Source organism: Notamacropus eugenii, chromosome 7 (genome assembly GCF_028372415.1).
Source record: "Notamacropus eugenii isolate mMacEug1 chromosome 7, mMacEug1.pri_v2, whole genome shotgun sequence".
Classification (NCBI taxonomy): Eukaryota; Metazoa; Chordata; class Mammalia; order Diprotodontia; family Macropodidae; genus Notamacropus; species Notamacropus eugenii.
In genome coordinates this window covers 131,072,126-131,089,101 of record NC_092878.1, presented here as the reverse complement: position 1 = coordinate 131,089,101, position 16,976 = coordinate 131,072,126, and positions in this window count along the sequence as shown.

Sequence of the window (16,976 nt, the reverse complement as noted above, 5' to 3'; positions counted from 1 at the left end):
TTTTTTGAAGCTTTGATTTCTTAGTCTCTTACAAATGAAGTGAAATACGCATCTAGTGACTCTGCCCTCCAACCTTTTTCAGGATTGTAGGAAGCTCTGTTGTTAGGGTGCTTAGCTTTGGGGCCTAGCTCACATAGCAGTCATCAGGCACTGTATAAATGTTGGTTATTGTGATCTGTAACTATTATATAGTTCCTTAAATTTTTCCTTGTATCATATAAATTGAGAATTATCTAATTAATTTCCTCTGTGAAAACTCTCAGTTTCCTTAGAGTTTTTTCTTCTGGTTGGAAAGTCAGTCTTCTAGACTCTTGGATTAATTAGCCCAGCATGCTTTAACTTTCGTGCTAACAACAGATGTGAATTCAAATTGGTAAAGCCATATATGCATATTTCCTAATATTGCTAAGGTAAAATTAATGTCTATGTTGAGAAACTTTGTCAAGCCAATGTAGATAAAATAAATCCGCTTGCAATTTAGGTATTATTAGGTTATTAGTTGTTAAAAAGTTACCTAAAGGCTGCTGTCTTTTTAAAGAGTATTTTATTTCATTCAGATTACAATAATGAAAAAAAATTCTTCATTGTTTTGTCTGATAGGATGTTTGACATGGTTATAAGTTTGTTTCAGTTTTGGGTGATGTGGCATTACTTCTGTGATGCTTAAACCTGAGAACTACAGAAATGAAAAGAGTTACAGATACATCTGATTAGAATGAGAAAGTGTATAGGTCAGTTTATGCTTAGGGAGTAAGTTCCACTGAAATTTGTTCAGAATGATTCTCTGTGTAAGGTAATTTGGAGATACATTCAACTGAATTGAGATCACCTGACTGAACCTGGTTCATGTTTCAAATCCTTGATATTGTTTGGGATATGGAGCAGATAAGCTGTTAGAAATGCAGCTTCTTTTCTAATCTGGATGTTGCTAAATTATGAACTAAATTGCTAAAGGAAAAGAAATTATTTGAAAACTTAATATTCAAAAGTAGTGTAATTTACAAAGCTGGAAACTGTTTTTTTCTATAATAAAGAGGAAACTTTATTGGCCATCTACTTAGAAAACTGAATCCCATTTCCCATTGTAAACCCTTTTTGACGAGAGCTGGTAATTAGGAATTTGCTTAATTAAGAAGTTATGTATGGAATGGTCCATACTGAAGTTACATTTTAACCAACTTAATCCTACAACCTCCATCGTGAAAGATTTATTTTTGCTTTAAGGGTTGAATAAGAGGTAGATATTTGTCACTCTGGAGGTTTATTGCTATCATATATTCACTGTTTATGTGAACTTACTGAATGTTATTACTTCATTAGCTTCTGACTGCCTTTTTATATCAGGATGAATTTTAAGCTGTTTTTTAGGAGAAATACTAGTAGGAAGGAATGTTAAGTAAAATGTTAAGTAAAATCTTTTATGTGAAGGCCTGATAAATTTTCTACAAATTTATTGCAGCAACTTGAGAGTGTTGATAACAATTGTATCCAGCCACGCTGTGATTAGAGAGACTTTTCTGTTTGAGGTGAAACCTTTTGGGACTTTGAACATCCTTTTTAAGCCTCATTTCTATGTTTGTTGTATCCTTGGGCCAATGCTTCACCACTTTAAGAAAAATGCCAGCAGCTTAGTACGAAGGACATCTGAGATCTAAGGCCAGTGGGTATTTGTCTCTGGGGATAAGGTTGGGAGGGTGACCTTGGGAAGGCTGAGGTTGGACCCTCCTAATTCATCTTTCCACCTGGTTAATCCTGAGCCTAGCTGATTATCCTGCCATATACTTGGCTGCATATACCATTCTTACACATGTGTTAGGTCACTCTGTGCCCTTGGGCTTAGTCCTGGAGGACCAGTATTGACACTGTTACAGTAAATCTTTTCATAGTAAATGTCTCTAACCAGGGCAAGTTACGCTGTGATTTTTATAACAATTCTTGTTTCTCCAATCCCTTACCATCTCTTACTGTTTTCAATCTGAGACTAGTCTATATCATAGCCTGAAAAAAATTAAGTGGATGAGTATTCAACCTTGTTATCTGCCTGTTATGAAATTCCTATATAAGATAAGGTCCTTTAAATACCTCACAATGATATGGGGATACTAGGCAGTGATGGATTTGTGAGACCAAGGTATAATTCTGTTATTGATTGGGGTTTATATATTACAGTTTTCTGTGTTGAGTTAAAGAAAAGAATTTCAGTGCAATTAGTTATCTTAGGGGATGGTGACATGATCTGCCTTGTATTCTTTAAAGAGACATTCAATTATACTCAGATTTTTTATTTAATGTGAGATCAATACTTGTGTGTAGAGCATGCTCTGGAATACAAGTAAATTACACAAGGATCTAAAAAGGATTTGAGAGCAGTAGTCTAAAGTGGTCTAATACCTAGGTCATTTGAACATGGTTAGTAACTGAACATGTTTTACTATAGACAATTCATTCAATATAATCTGGCATATACCCCATCACAGCCTTTGGTTACAACTGGAACAAATGAAGTGTCTCTCAGGTAAATTCATTGGTGACCTAGATGCTGTTACCAATGTGTTCCTCAATAGGATTTGTTCTTCAGCAGAATCTCATCCTCCTAAGTGGGGATGTGGGAGTGTGTGTGGGGTGTTAATGAAGAGCTTCTTCTAGCAGCTGAAAGTAAATAAGTAGAGTAAATAATAAAGTAAGTAGCTAGAGTGAAAATTTTGTTTATGAAAAAACAAAAGCAACATGAGATAATGACATATGTCAAGTATAACAATTGGGTTCAGAATTTGCTGATTTTTTTCAGTTATTTGAATTTCCTAAATATATCAACATGGCAATTCACTAACATATCACAAGATAATTAATTGTAGGTAACAAACTGAAGTTCCTTCCTTTTATGGGAATTGAACCTGAGGTAAACAATGAAATGGATGAACACTAGAAGTTAAATGATGCCGGAATCAATGCCATTTTAAAAGGCACTTTTAGCCTTAGCCTACATTGGCAAATATCAAATTCCTAACCAAATGGGCTCAGTCTACAAGTCAGATCTTCATAGATTTTTAGATTTTTCTCTCAAGTCTGTGGCTGGCAATGTCTAACCAAGTGCCTGGTTTAGCTAAGGATAGGAAGACCAAAGAATATGGAAAAATGAACATTCACTGGTCTAGAGATCGCTAATTTAATGCTCTTATTAGAGGCATAAGGTTTGAGCAAGCTCTTGCCATGTGACCTAGTTACTGGCAAAGCAAGCTTAAAATGACTGTATTAAATAGTATTGAAATCTATTTTGCAAGAAATTTTAGAAGAAAATAAAGATGTCTACCAGTAGCTTAAACCCAGAAAGCAGAACCAACCTATTCTAGAATGCTTATGAGGACAGATTTCTAGAAGACCAGACAACCTCAGCAGAAGATGTTCTCAGGAATCAAACATCTGAGCCCTGATATACTCTGGATTGATGAAATGGACAGTAGAAGTGAGTTTCACTTCTTTCTCATGCACCATTCTTTTCTATAAGGCCTGCTTGCCAAAGGGGACTGCCCTTAGAGGCTCCTCCCAATTCATCAGTCAATCTCTCTCCTCTTTCCCCTCACACTATTCCCACTATGTCAAGTGATTGCTATGATTCATTGAGCTAGTGATTCATTGAGAAGACACACTGTCTCAGTGGATAAGAGGGGGGAATGACAGGAAAAGAAATTTTAATATTGTTAATATAAAATATAATATTCCCTTCTCTGTCAATTCTGACAGTAAAAGAAGTCCCTCACTCTAAAGAATCCTAGGAATGTCATTCCATTTCTGTTCTTAAGACACTTTAATCTCATCTTAGGTTGGACAGGGCTCTATACTGGGAATCTGAACTCTGTTTCCTTAAGTGTAGACCACAGGGCAATAGCATCACTAAAGGTGAGCTGCAGGCATAGAACCCAAGACAGCCAAGTGAGAGATGGTACGATATCTTTTTTTGGAGAGGTAGAAGAGCCAGAGACTGGGAGGGCACAAAAGTCTGATTTAAAAGTACCTCCATCTGGTACTCTTAGTAACAAACCCACCTTTTGTTATAACTTTGAAGTAGATGGTCATACTATGTTGTGTGTACTTGGCAAAGAGAAAGCGTTGGTCATGAAGAAGCTGAAATATCATCTAGCTTAAAGAAAGTCAATGAGATCAGGGAACGAGGTTGTCCTGGACCCTGAGGACAGTCACATTGACCTTGTCATCAATTCGTTATGGGTCTATTCCAGGCAGAAGGGGTGGTAAAAACTGAGACTGTGGACTGCAATGCTGTGGACTGTGGATCTCACGTTACTACAATTTTCCAGTCTTTTTATGACAGGTATTTGGGTAAAAAGAGTCTATGACAGGGCTGAGACTTGGTAGTTTGAATGGTAGCTTGAAATTTCTCAAGGAAATTGTTATTGATGTCCATAGAAACGTGAACCCAGTAGCTCTGGTATATCCAGATCCTCCAACACTCACTGGAGTATCAGCACTGATTGGAACTGATTCTGGTCTTTTCAGAATTCTAGTAGGATATCAAGCATCCATTTATTGCCCCTAGGAGAATTAGTTGGACTTTATAATGAGCAGATGGAGAGAATTAACACATACTCTTGTACACAAAAGGCTGAGTAAAAAAAGACCATAAATGAAGGTAAAATGAAGCAGTCATCTGGCCATATTTAAATAACTCAATTCCAAGTTTTCCAATCACTACTCAAACCTAGTCTAGAAGCACTGGACAACTTAACTGAAAACTGAAGGGGTAAAATCGATAATCTCCGTGTATTTTTTACTTCACATGTCAGCAGGGTAAATCCCTACCCACATGGAAACAGATGTAATGGAGGTCATGTTAGGAAACTTTTGCCAATATTAAGAGGTTCAGAAAATCAACAAGGCACTCTTTAATCCTAAATCACCTTTCCTTTCTTCTGTGGCACAAAGCAGTTTGTGTACATGCATTATTGTTAAGATTTGTTTTGTTAACCATCATGTTCTTTTCTCTTTTTGCCTCTCATGGGAAAGTGCTGTAAGACTTGTTGGCTTGTTCATTTGCTTGTTAGTTTTTGGTTAGGCAGGAATGTATATCCATGGGGTTTTAGGTAGAAAAGATGTGGAAACCAAGAGCTTCTTTGTGAAAAGAAAGATGCTCTTAAATAATGTGAAAGGACTTAATAGGTCATAGATTTACAGTGGGAAGGAAATTTCTAGCTCATCTAATCCAATGCCTGTTTCTTTTCAATATTACACTAATCAAGTGACTTGCCCATAGTCACTCAGATAGTGACATACCTAGGAAAGTAAAGTGAAGCCCAGAGAGGAAAGTGATTTGTTTAAGCTTAAACAGTGAGCAAGGCCAGGTCCTTTGACTTTTAAATTGTTGATTAGCTGATAGACTGGGCTCTCCCACAACCATTTTGGTTTATGCTCAGACGTTACATGTATTTTAGAACTATAATGAGATAAGTTTCCTGATGCCTGACAAGATGGTCATTGACAAATTTCACGGACAAAGAATACAGAATAGTAATGGTGATTTACAGTTATATAACACCTTTCACCTCTGGATCCTGTGATATAATTATTTTAAACTTCACAACATGTGAAGAAATATGAGTCAATAAGTAATTTGATTACCAGCTCAGAGATAGAAAATTTGGAACTGAATCTGGGAGTCAATTTCATCGAGGAGTTTCTTGAGTTGTAAGTCTTTGACTGAAATGTTTCACTTTTGAAAACACATCAGTATGTAACAACATAATCAGTAGACCAACCAATCCATTCATCACCAACCATTTATTAAGTACCTATTATATGACAAGGGAAGCAAAGACAAAAATGAAGCAGTCCCTAGCCTCAAGGAGCACAAATTATTATGTTATTTGCTTTTGCTAAAAGTGAATTAAATGCAAACACAGTATTGAAGGTGGTTTTAATGCAAAATTCACATCTCATAGCTATAATTCATATACTACTCATATCTACATAAGTTAGGTAATTGTTATATTGATACCTTGATCCTTGATATAATGATTAAGACAAATACTTCTCTTCATTTTTTAAAAGAAAAATATTTAAAAATTTTAGTTTGAATTGAATGTGGTGCATTTTAAGAAATATTTATGTTCCATCTACCCACCGTCTTAAAGTTCTTGTCATCTCTTAGCCAGATTATTGTAATGGTGTCCTAATTATTTTCTCTGCTATTTCCTCTCCAGTGCATCCTCATTATTGGTGCCAAAGTCATCTTATTAGGAATATGCCATCCTACTGTTCCAAAACCTTTCATGGCTCCCTATTGCCTCTAGGAAAAACAATAAATTCATTAGCCTGATGTTCAAGATCCTCTACAATCTGACCCTTATTTACCTTCCCAGTGTCCCTTCCTACCTTCCCATGATCCTCATCACACACTTTATGTTGCAGCTAGATTGGATCACTAGTTATTTCCTAAAAGTAATATCCCGTTTTTGGAAGAAACTAATACAAATTATTTCCCAGTCTTTGTATTTACTTTATTGTCAATTCTGTCATTTAGAATACTGTATGTATGTGTAGAAGTATGTGTATGTGTATATATACCTACACATATGTATGTATGTGTAGATGTGTGTGTGTGTATATATATATATGTATATATATATATATATATTCATTTTGTTGTTCATTCATCATTCTCAAAGAGGACCAATGACATCAGGAGGGTGATGTCTTCACTTGCTAATCAATTGGATTTAAGTGAGGCAGGGCTGTACAAAATCATCAGCCTAACTCTGTCTCCTCCATAGCCGTTGGAGTCCAGTGGCAAAACATAGGTCAAAGTGACTGGCAATAGCCCTGGATGCAATGGGAGATCCTGGTCTCTTCCAGCTAGGTCTTTCCCACATCTCCATTTATCTGAGGCAATACCCATTCAGCAATTAAAGGCTAGGTAAGAAATGAGGCAAAAGTGGCCCAGTTTGCCCTCATAAAAGAATCTTCAGCTTATATATGAGGAGACAGAAAATGAGAGCTTTGCCCAGAGGCAAAGTGTCTGAGGCAGATTTGAAATGCTCCCTAGCTTCCTAGAGTTAATGATATTTTTCTCTGATCCCCTTACACTCTACTTTGTATGTCAGAACAGTTTCATCCATAATCCAGGCTTCCTGAGCACAGAGAATGTTTAATTTCTTCTTTTTATCCTGTTTGACTAACGCAGTAGTAGCTTGCACATAGTAGCAAATTGACTATTTGTTCAGCATAATTGAATATTGGTGAGATTGCTGAAAATGCTAAAAATGATAAATGATTTCTCTCTCTGTGTGTGGTATAAAATTCCTAGAGAGACTTCTTACATGAGGTAAGAAAGGCTAGTGGCTTTCTCTCTCGGAAGCAGATGGGTGGCTTAATGGACAGAGCTTTGGACCCAGAGTCTAAGAGATCTGAGTTCAAATACTGCCTCAGGTGTTTGCCAACTGTGTGACCCTAAGACAGCCTCCGTTTCTTTATTTGTAAAATGGAAACAACAATTTCACACATGGTTGTTGTGAGAATTGAAAGAGAAAATATCTGTAAAAACACATTGCTGGTCTTTAATCATTATAGAACTCTGAGCTTATGTAGTTACACATAAATATATAAAAACAGTCACCCTATTGTTATTAAGATGACCTCATCTACTGTGGATGTATCTTGTATGTGCTGATTTCTTTACATATTGTCCCCTCTGTCCCATGATCATTTTAGCTCCTTGAAGGCAGGGACTACTTTAGCCTGTCTCCCCTTTTAGCACAGTGCCTGGAACATAGTGAGTGCTTAATAATGCTTGTTGGCTGTCTGCCTGACTGAGTGAGAGCTGGCCTCAGAGTCGGAGGAACCTGATTTCAAGTCTTGACTCAGACCCAAGCTAACTTCATGAACCTGGGCATTTTAGTTAATTTCTCAGTTCCTAACCAGGGGTGGGGAACCTGCAGTCTCAAGGCCACATGTAGTTTTCCCCTGGAACAATTCTCTAAGAGCAAGTATCAATCCACATCACCGGAGGGATTTTGCTCACCATGAGTTTTTTATGTGAATGAAATTAGAGGAAAGGGCTAAAAAATGGTATCATCATTTCAGATCATTAGCAATCATTATGCTGGACAGACAAAGACAAAAATGAAATAATCCCTCCCCTCTATGGGGGGGAGCAGGAAATAGATAACCTAATAATAACTAACATTTATATAGCCCTTATTCTGTGCCAGAAACTGCCAACCTCATTTGATCCTTACAATAACCCTAGGAGGTAGGTCCTATCTCCATTTCACAGATGAGGAAACTGAGGCAAAGAGAGGTTAAGTGATTTGGCCAAAGTCATACAGGTATTAAGTGTCCAAGGGCAGATTTGAACTCGTGTTCTTGACTCCAGGTCTGGTGCTGTATCCATCATACCACCTAGTTGTATGTCTATAAGTATTTTCAAAGAACACATGTACACAAATGTGTGTATAATATATATTGTATATGATATGCCATATAAATAATATGTGTATATATTTGTGTGTGCATGTGTACTTGTGTGTGGGTATGTGTTGGTATATTGTTTTTATAAACATTCACATACAATTTGCTTTGAATTTATATATGTGTATGTATATACACACATATGTATATGTATGTGTATATGCATATGTATGTGTATATGTATATATATAAGTGACTGTCCATCGAGGAACTTGGTTGAAGGCCCCATTGTGGGGTGTCCGAGCACTTAAACTGAAGAGAAGGGAAGAACTTCTCAACGATCTCCTGGAGAATTCAGGACTCTGTTTTCTAACTGATAGCCCCTGACTCTGCTCTGCCTGCACACTGACTTTGGCTCAGCCGTATCTAGATCTATGTTCCCTGTGACTGGAAGGAAAAAGCAGAGGACCTTCTGTCTCTAGGTGGGAATCTCTGTGTTACACTGTTTCTGCTTAGTACTTGAGAGCCATAGATCAACAAAAATCCTGGAACCACTGAGAAGGGACCAGATGTTCTGAGCAACTTCCTTGACTCCTGGCTTGTTCTTTAGCTCTTTTTGCAGTAGGAAGCAGAAGAAATGGAAAATGGACACCTCCAGTCTAAGTCTAATCCCCAGTTAAAGGGGATTCATTCTTTGATACCCCCTTCAGCGAGGGTGTGCTTTGGAATTCTTCCTGGGGGAGAAAACACATGGCACCACCAGTGAAACTGCCAGCTGGGCTCAGGAAGACGAAATAGCCAAAACAAGATCGACAGTGACAGCGACAACCATAACAAAAGTGGCAACAGTGTTGGTGATGACCTACAATTCTTTTTAAAAATCTACATGCATGTTTTGTTGCTGAGAGGCTGTTTCCCCAGTAGACTAGCTCTGCCCCTTCCTCTCCTTTGGTCAGGCTGGTCTCTTAGTGCCATAGCCACTATGGACCTGAGCAAGCTGGAGGCTGATGCATGGAAGGAGTAGGGGGACAGATGTCCTCTCTTTTTCCTCTTTATCCCTGATGGCTAATGGGCACAGGCAGGAACTAAGTCTTCAGTAAACTGAGACAGGAGATCAGGGGTAGGGTATTCAGGAAACAAAAGAACAAAACCCCAAAAGTCCACATCATGTAATAGTTCTGAGAACAAAGCTGAGAGTTCTCCTTCCCTTTCAGGCCTGTATACCCGATTGAATGGAGTCCCCCCCACCCCTCCCTGCCAACTCCTCTACTATCGAGGTTCTACTCCTACCCCCAGAAAACTTGCCCCTTCTCTTTTCTCTCCCTTTGAAGTTATGTCTAGCTATTACTACAGTCTTCAGGTTCCTGTGTTGAAATTCCTTCAGGAAAAATACCTATGATGCTGTTGTATATTGTGTGTGTGTGTGTGTGTGTGTGTGTGAGAGAGAGAGAGAGAGAGAGAGAGAGACAGACAGACAGACAGACAGACAGACAGACAGACAGACAGACAGACAAAGAATATGAATATGTCACTAGCAGGTGGGAGGAAAGGTTTCATTTAGAGAATAGTGCTTGCTGAGATTTAAAGGAAACAAGGCAGAGGAAAGGAAGGAGTGCATTCCAGGCACAGAGGACAGATAATACAAAATCCCAGGAACTGGAGATGGAGTGTTTTATGTGAATGAAGAACAACAAGAATGATTTGATGTGCAGGAAGGGAGAGAGGGAGGTTGGAGTCAGGTTGTGAAAGCTTCATGTTCCAAATGTAGGAGTTTGTACTTGAGCTTAGAGGTAATGGGGGAACAGTGGGAGTTGAGTAGGGGAATGCAATATTTAGAAGGGTACTTTAGGAAAATCATGTGTGGAAGATGGGTTGGAGAGGGAAAAGAGGTGAAGTAAGAGGGATAGTCTTTTACAAAAAACAAGAAACCTTTTCCAACTTTTCAGGTTGAGAGGTAATGAGGGCCTGACCTAGGCTGTTGACTGGGGCTGGTGTGAAGGATGTGAGAGATGTTGTGGAGGTATAATTGATAATACTAGGAAATTAATGGTAGAATGAGGTAGAGGAGGAGTCAAGGATACCAATGTGGAAAACCCGGATGATTGTGGCATCCTACATAGAAGTTAAAGACCTTAGTGTGAAAAGACCAAGGTCTTCCGCTGCATCTCAGGCCATCTTCTGTTGTCCTGATCCATATCTGGCCACTGGACCCAGAAGGCTCTGGAGGAGAGAGTGAGGCTGGTGATTTTGCACAGCTCTCTAGCACTTAAATCCAATTCTCCTGCATATCATGGCATCATCTCTCTGATGCCATGGTCCTCTTCCAGAATGGACAAACAGCACAGCAGGAATTTAGAAGGTGGAATGACTTTTAGAAAAAAAAAAATAAGTTCTATTTTAGACATGTTGAGTTGGAGATATGTTAGTTATTTTCCAGCAACATATATAAATCACCTTTTAAAAATAATTATACTAGGAAAGATCATTTAAAGATACTTGATTATGAATTCCTTTACAAATTTCTAGTTTTATTCATTTTTAAAATTCAGATTTGCACATATTAGCTTTACCTAAGTCAGAGCATAATTAATGTAAAGATCAGTGTGGATGTCTTAGTTTTAGAGGGGAGCAAAGGAAAAGTTTTTAGGCTACTAAGCCCAGTTTTGCAATATCACTCATTTTAAATAAAAAATATCAATCACCTGAAATAGAATAAGGGCATGAAACTGGAATTCATTTTACTGATTTAAGTTTTGGGGGAGACCAAAGATATTAGTTACCTTTCTAATTGTTACCTTTCTGGAATTATGAGGACTCATCATCATTTGATTTCATAACCTCTCAATAGTGTTGTAATGACGTACTTATTTTGAAAAATTGGTATGAAGTGAACTCCAAGCAGCATGCAGGGATCTTGTGCTAATTGTGCTGGAAATAGGCATGGTTTATATGAAAATACAAATATGTGTGTATGTGTGTGTGTGTGTGTGTGTGTGTGTGTGTGTGTGTGTGTTGAAAAGATTTATATTTGTAGTCTAGGCAGCCCTAGTGCTCCATCTGTGGCTATCATCCTGATGGAAATTAATTTTATTTTAGAAAATTTATTGAGATTTTGTGTCCTTTTATGAGGAGAGTTGTTGTGAAATCAGAGCTGGTAGTATGGTTTCCCCACAGAGGAAGAAGCAGAAATATGTATTTGGGGAGTGGTCTCTTTTGAAAAGAAAAATTCCCATAGTACCCTAGCTAGTTGTCAAGTTTAAAAATTTTTTTTCAAGGAACTTACTGATTGAGCCAAAAAGAAATAATACACTTTCAGGTTTAGTTTTCTTTGAAGGTGGATAAACTGTCAGTAACACCTTCTCAATTTGGTGAGATTTATGATCTCCATTTATAATCACAGAGAAACTGGATGGATGGATGTTGAGGCACATTTTGGAACTTTGAAAAAAATATGCAGCAGAATGTGAGGCAGTTTTTTGAGGTGGGATTCTCTTCTTTCTTCTTCCCTGCCAAGGGAGGTGGACTTTTTCACATTAGCTGGTTTCTTGTTCTGGATCTCTTCCATGTAACCCTCTAAGTTGGGGCAGCAATCTGGTCTCTCTGTTTTCCTCAGGGAAATTTTTGTCATGATTAACTCTGCTGCAGTGGAAAGTCCATTGACTCTGAGATCAGAGGTCTTGGGCAAAGCATTTAGTCTTTGTTTCCTTTTCCTCATTTGTAAAAATGAAGGGTTTGGCTTACATGGCAGCCAAGGTCTTTCACTCTAAATCTCTGATCCTTAGGATGTTATAAATGGATAAACATACTTCAATATTTTATTTTAGAAGAAGGGATAGACAGAGGGTTTGTTTTAATCAATTTTTGGAATGACCATGACAATGTTATTAATACTGATTCCAAACATAGTAGATAGGATGTATCTAGCAAGTATATCAGGTAAGTCAGTTCAATCTCATGAGTCAAGCTGAATCCTTTCACAAATCTCTCAGCAACATTCCTTCTTCCCTACCTCTTTTACTAGGTGAGGAGGGTATATGACAATAAAACTAGTATTGAGGGCTTGAGTTCAAATCCTAATTCTACTATTAATTCAGTACAATTTTACCTTTTCTAGGTCTGTGCCTTGTCTAGGCAGTGTATATTTCATATTTTCATGAGAAATGTAAAAAGAGGATCTATCCGAAGTTGAGAGTTCAAGGAAATCAGCCTATAGATCCAAAATAAATACAATAATCTGCATTTATATTCCATTTCTCCTTTATTTCCATTGAAATTCATGTTTGTGGGCAAATGAAACAGATCTGCTAAGCAGAAAGAAGTGCTTGCTCTTCCTTTAGCTTAGAATCCAGGAACAAGGCTAAGCTACATGGGATCTAGGACCAAAAACACTGGACTGTGATCCAGATCCTTGTCATTCTAGCCCTGCTCTGCTGCCACCTGATGTGACACCCTGGTTAAGTCCATTTGTCACCTTTGGTGTTCATTGCCTTTATCAAATGATGAGGCTAGACTAGATGACCTCTCAAGTTCCTTAGAGTTCTCAGTTGTGAGTTATGCATGGAATAAGCTTCATTTCCAGGTATCACCAAGCTCTAGCTCAATGTTTCTCCCATCTGTAAAGGCCCCTTTTCCAGTTTCAATTTAGTATTCTGTGAGGTAGGAGGGAAAGTGCCTTTGATATCAACAGGCAGAGACAATGAAGAATTTGAAGACTGATTATTCAAAATGAATTTTGTGACTCTTGAAAAATTTTGTAATTCTGGCTTAATATTTATCATTCCTTTTGACATTCTACAACATCTGAAGGATTTTGGTCTGATTATCTGCTTTTAGAAAGTATTCAAATAAAAATCCCCCCAAAACATGATGTGGTGTAGTAGAAATCTATATCTGTCAATTGATCTATCTATCATGGATCTCAGAGTCAGAAGAACTAAGGTGTAGTCCAACCCCACAGGATAAAATGATGAAAAAAACAAAGTGAAAATAGTATGCTTCGATCTACATTCAGACTTTATCCATTTTTTGTCTGGATGTGGATAACATTTCCCATCATGGGTCTTTTGGAATTGTCTTGGAGCATTGTATTGTTGAGTAGAGCTAAGTTAATCATAGTTGAAACTTCCACGCACAATGTTGCTGTCACAGTGTACAATGTTCTCCTGGTTTTGCTCATTTTTTTTACCTTTAAAAAATTACTCTATGCTGACATGCATAACCACATCATTTTTATCAATTAATTTCTAATAGGACCTTACAGGTGGAGTTCTTAAAGAGCTTTCATGAAGCCTCATTTGATTTTTCCATGAATCTTTGCAGACAAAGCAGATATTAACACTCCTGTTTTACAGATGAGGAGACCTAGTTGGTCAATGACTTGCATAGTAAGTGGCTGGGGTTGGATTACACCTTAGTTCCTATAACATGACAAAAAAAATACCAACAAAAACGGTAGAAGAATTATGACGTTTGAAAAATTAGTTCCTGAGAGAGGAAGGAAAGGATTTGGACTACCATTTGGATGCAGGGGACTGCCTAGCAAAACCCCAATCTCTTTGTGGGTAAAAATAACCTCATGACCCTCAGCTATGAACCCCCATAATTTTAGTTGGTTTCATTGAATGCAAACCAATTGGAACACATTGTGGTATGTAGTTATGTACAACTGTCTACCTATGGCAAATTCATCATCAATTCATATCATGAACAGAGTACAGGAGATGTGGATCACTACATCTTTGCCAGAACAGAAGAGGTCTAGAGGTCTTAGGGCATATGGCCAGGGATGAATGGCACTGGGCCATTGTTAGAAGTAGATAGTCTGGTGCAGGAAGACAATCTCCCTTAAGTGTGTATGTCATGAAATACTTTGGAACTATGAGTGGTTCTGCCAGTGAGGCCAGTGTCAAAAGACCTTTAATTCCATTAGCAGAGTTAATAGGAAATGCAAAAACCGCAAATTATGATAAAAGCAATTGTTTGGGGAAATATTTTGGGGTTGAATGATATACAAATAAATAGAGAAGGAAAGGGAAACTCATAGCTGTGGTTTGTACTCTTGACTTTCCACATGACATACTTTGAAAATCAGCAGCTTGAGCCCCCTTTTTGACCATCAGCACTGGTACCATATTTTTTTTTCTTCGCAGAAACAGAATGTGGATCTTAGTGGTCAAAACTCTTAATCATATGATAAGAATCCTAGATTCCAAAAATTGTGACCAGGCTCAGGGCTCTTTTCATTTTTACCAATACTTTTTAAAAAAATAATATAGAGATAGTGTCTCTCAAAGCCTTTTTCAGATTTTCAAATTCTAAATCATTATTGTTTTCATACATTTTAAAAGTCATTTCTGTCTCTTCCAGGAAAAAAACTTGGTGGAGAGGTGATATGTGAAATAATGTGTAAAAGAGCAGAATAATGAAAGGTCACTCAAGTTCCTCATTTGTTTAAAAAAGTATAATAGCACCTAGCTCACAGGGTTTTTATGAAGATTGTAACAGATAATGTGTATAAAGCACCTGGCAAATTTTAAAGCTATTTCTATTTTAATTTGGAAATGTGGAGTTTTTTGTACCATACTAAAAGTTATAAAGCAAAAATTTTTACAAGCTTTAAAAATATATTAAGATGTTTAATATTCATCAAAGATCTAAGCCAAACATGAAAAAAAGACATTATATTGGTGTATGAGGTGATATACAAAACAAGTTTATTTTTCTCCCCATAATTTTTTCAGTACAAAATTCCAAAAATCAAGCTCTCTCCAAGTAGTAATTTTAGTTTCACACTCTGATATAATGGAGAAATATTAAGATAGTTTTGTCTATTTTCCCAAAGTGACTAGCCCACTAAAATTAGTCTTTAACTTTTAACCTTTAGCCTTTAACATTTGCCTGGTGCTTTGCACATAGTAGCATTTAATAAATGCTTTTTCCTCCCTTCATCTATTCTAGTGCACTGGCAAGTCCTCTTTAGGGCATGGAGGTAACTCTAAGTTCTTCAAGGGTGTACTGGTGGAAGGCATGCTTGGCAGGTTCTATTACCAGCCAAGAGAGACTTGGAATGTGAGTGTGGGAGAGACTGGGCATCCCAGGACCAGGCTGATTCCATTTATTAGTCTGGTTTATTAGTAGGCAGGCATAGGAATATGATTATTTTAGCCACGCAATTCCTTTTCACCATTTCTAAGGTTTAGAGGCATTGGTTGTGATCTGCAAGAGTTCCCACACTGGTAAAATCACAGATCTAAATATGGGCTTAGAAGTAACCAACAATCAGCATGTCATGTTAATACAATCATGGGAGAATGTCTGGCTTTATGAATTCTCATTAGGTATAGTAAAAATGAGATATATATGGAATCTGAGGTAGGGAATATGGCAACATGATTTATTTCTTGATTGAGCAGTAAAAGAGGCTTGTTTCAAGGAAAACAAAACATTTCCTTCATTAATTCTAAGTTTCATCTTGAAATGGTGAGGTAGGTAATGTGCTTCTATTTTTGCCCCTGGGTATATCAGGCGTACTGGAAACAGTACTGAGCCAGAAGTCAGGAATTCTTTGGTCTACTTGATCTCTTAACCTCTTAGTCTCAGGGTTTGGGACTAGTTGATTTTTGAGGTACCTTCAAATTTTAAAATTGATTCTAAACTACAAGGTGAGTCTCATTTAGCACAAAATTTAGAGGTTTTCACTTTTAGTCTTTTACTTACTGGTTTGCTTTATTTATTTGTATGACTACCGTGCTCATTTAACTGTAGACCTGTATTTTTCATGGTTCTTGATTTTTATTTTAGCTTGATTAAAAGTTATGATTTGTTCTGTGTTTTAATTTGTAATTCTGGCCTCTTTGTAAAGCCCAAAGAAGCAATTTTATCTTTCATATGAAAGAAATTTTGTTTTTTTAGTCTACTTTCAATTTTTCTTAATTTATACATCTTTGCTTTAGTGGGATTTTAGAAAATCACAAGTTTTTGATTAAATTGTATGCAATAATTTTTAAATATACTCCCACAAGTTACAGAAACATGTGAAAATGCCATAGCTATCCAAGAAGATGATTTGGTACAGGAAAGAACAACACTAAAAGAAAAACAAATAATACGGAATAATTGAATTATGGTAAATATGCTATTCTAGAAACAAAGAGATTAATACCAAATAGATCCCAATTTGAGAAAGGACCTGAATTTTTTCATTGTAAATGTATCAGGTTCTTGTCGTTTCATTAAACAGCTTTGCCCACACTAATTAAAAAAAATCCCACATCTTTGTCTTGCTGCACAACAAGTGAGCCCACAGAAACTTTCCAGATGGAAGTCTATATGGCATATGTGGTGTTCGTAATGCACTGTGAAAAGAGAATGTTGCTTAAGCTGCCATGTGGACCATTAGTATTTTCTACCTCATAACCATTTTTTTGACAGTACTGTTGGTTCATATTCATTATGCATTCTGTTATTAAAATAACCCAGGCTACTTCTTCTAAAAGTCTTTACTTGAGCCAGGAGAAACTGAGCCTTTTCAATTTTCACATTATTTAGGACTTCAACGG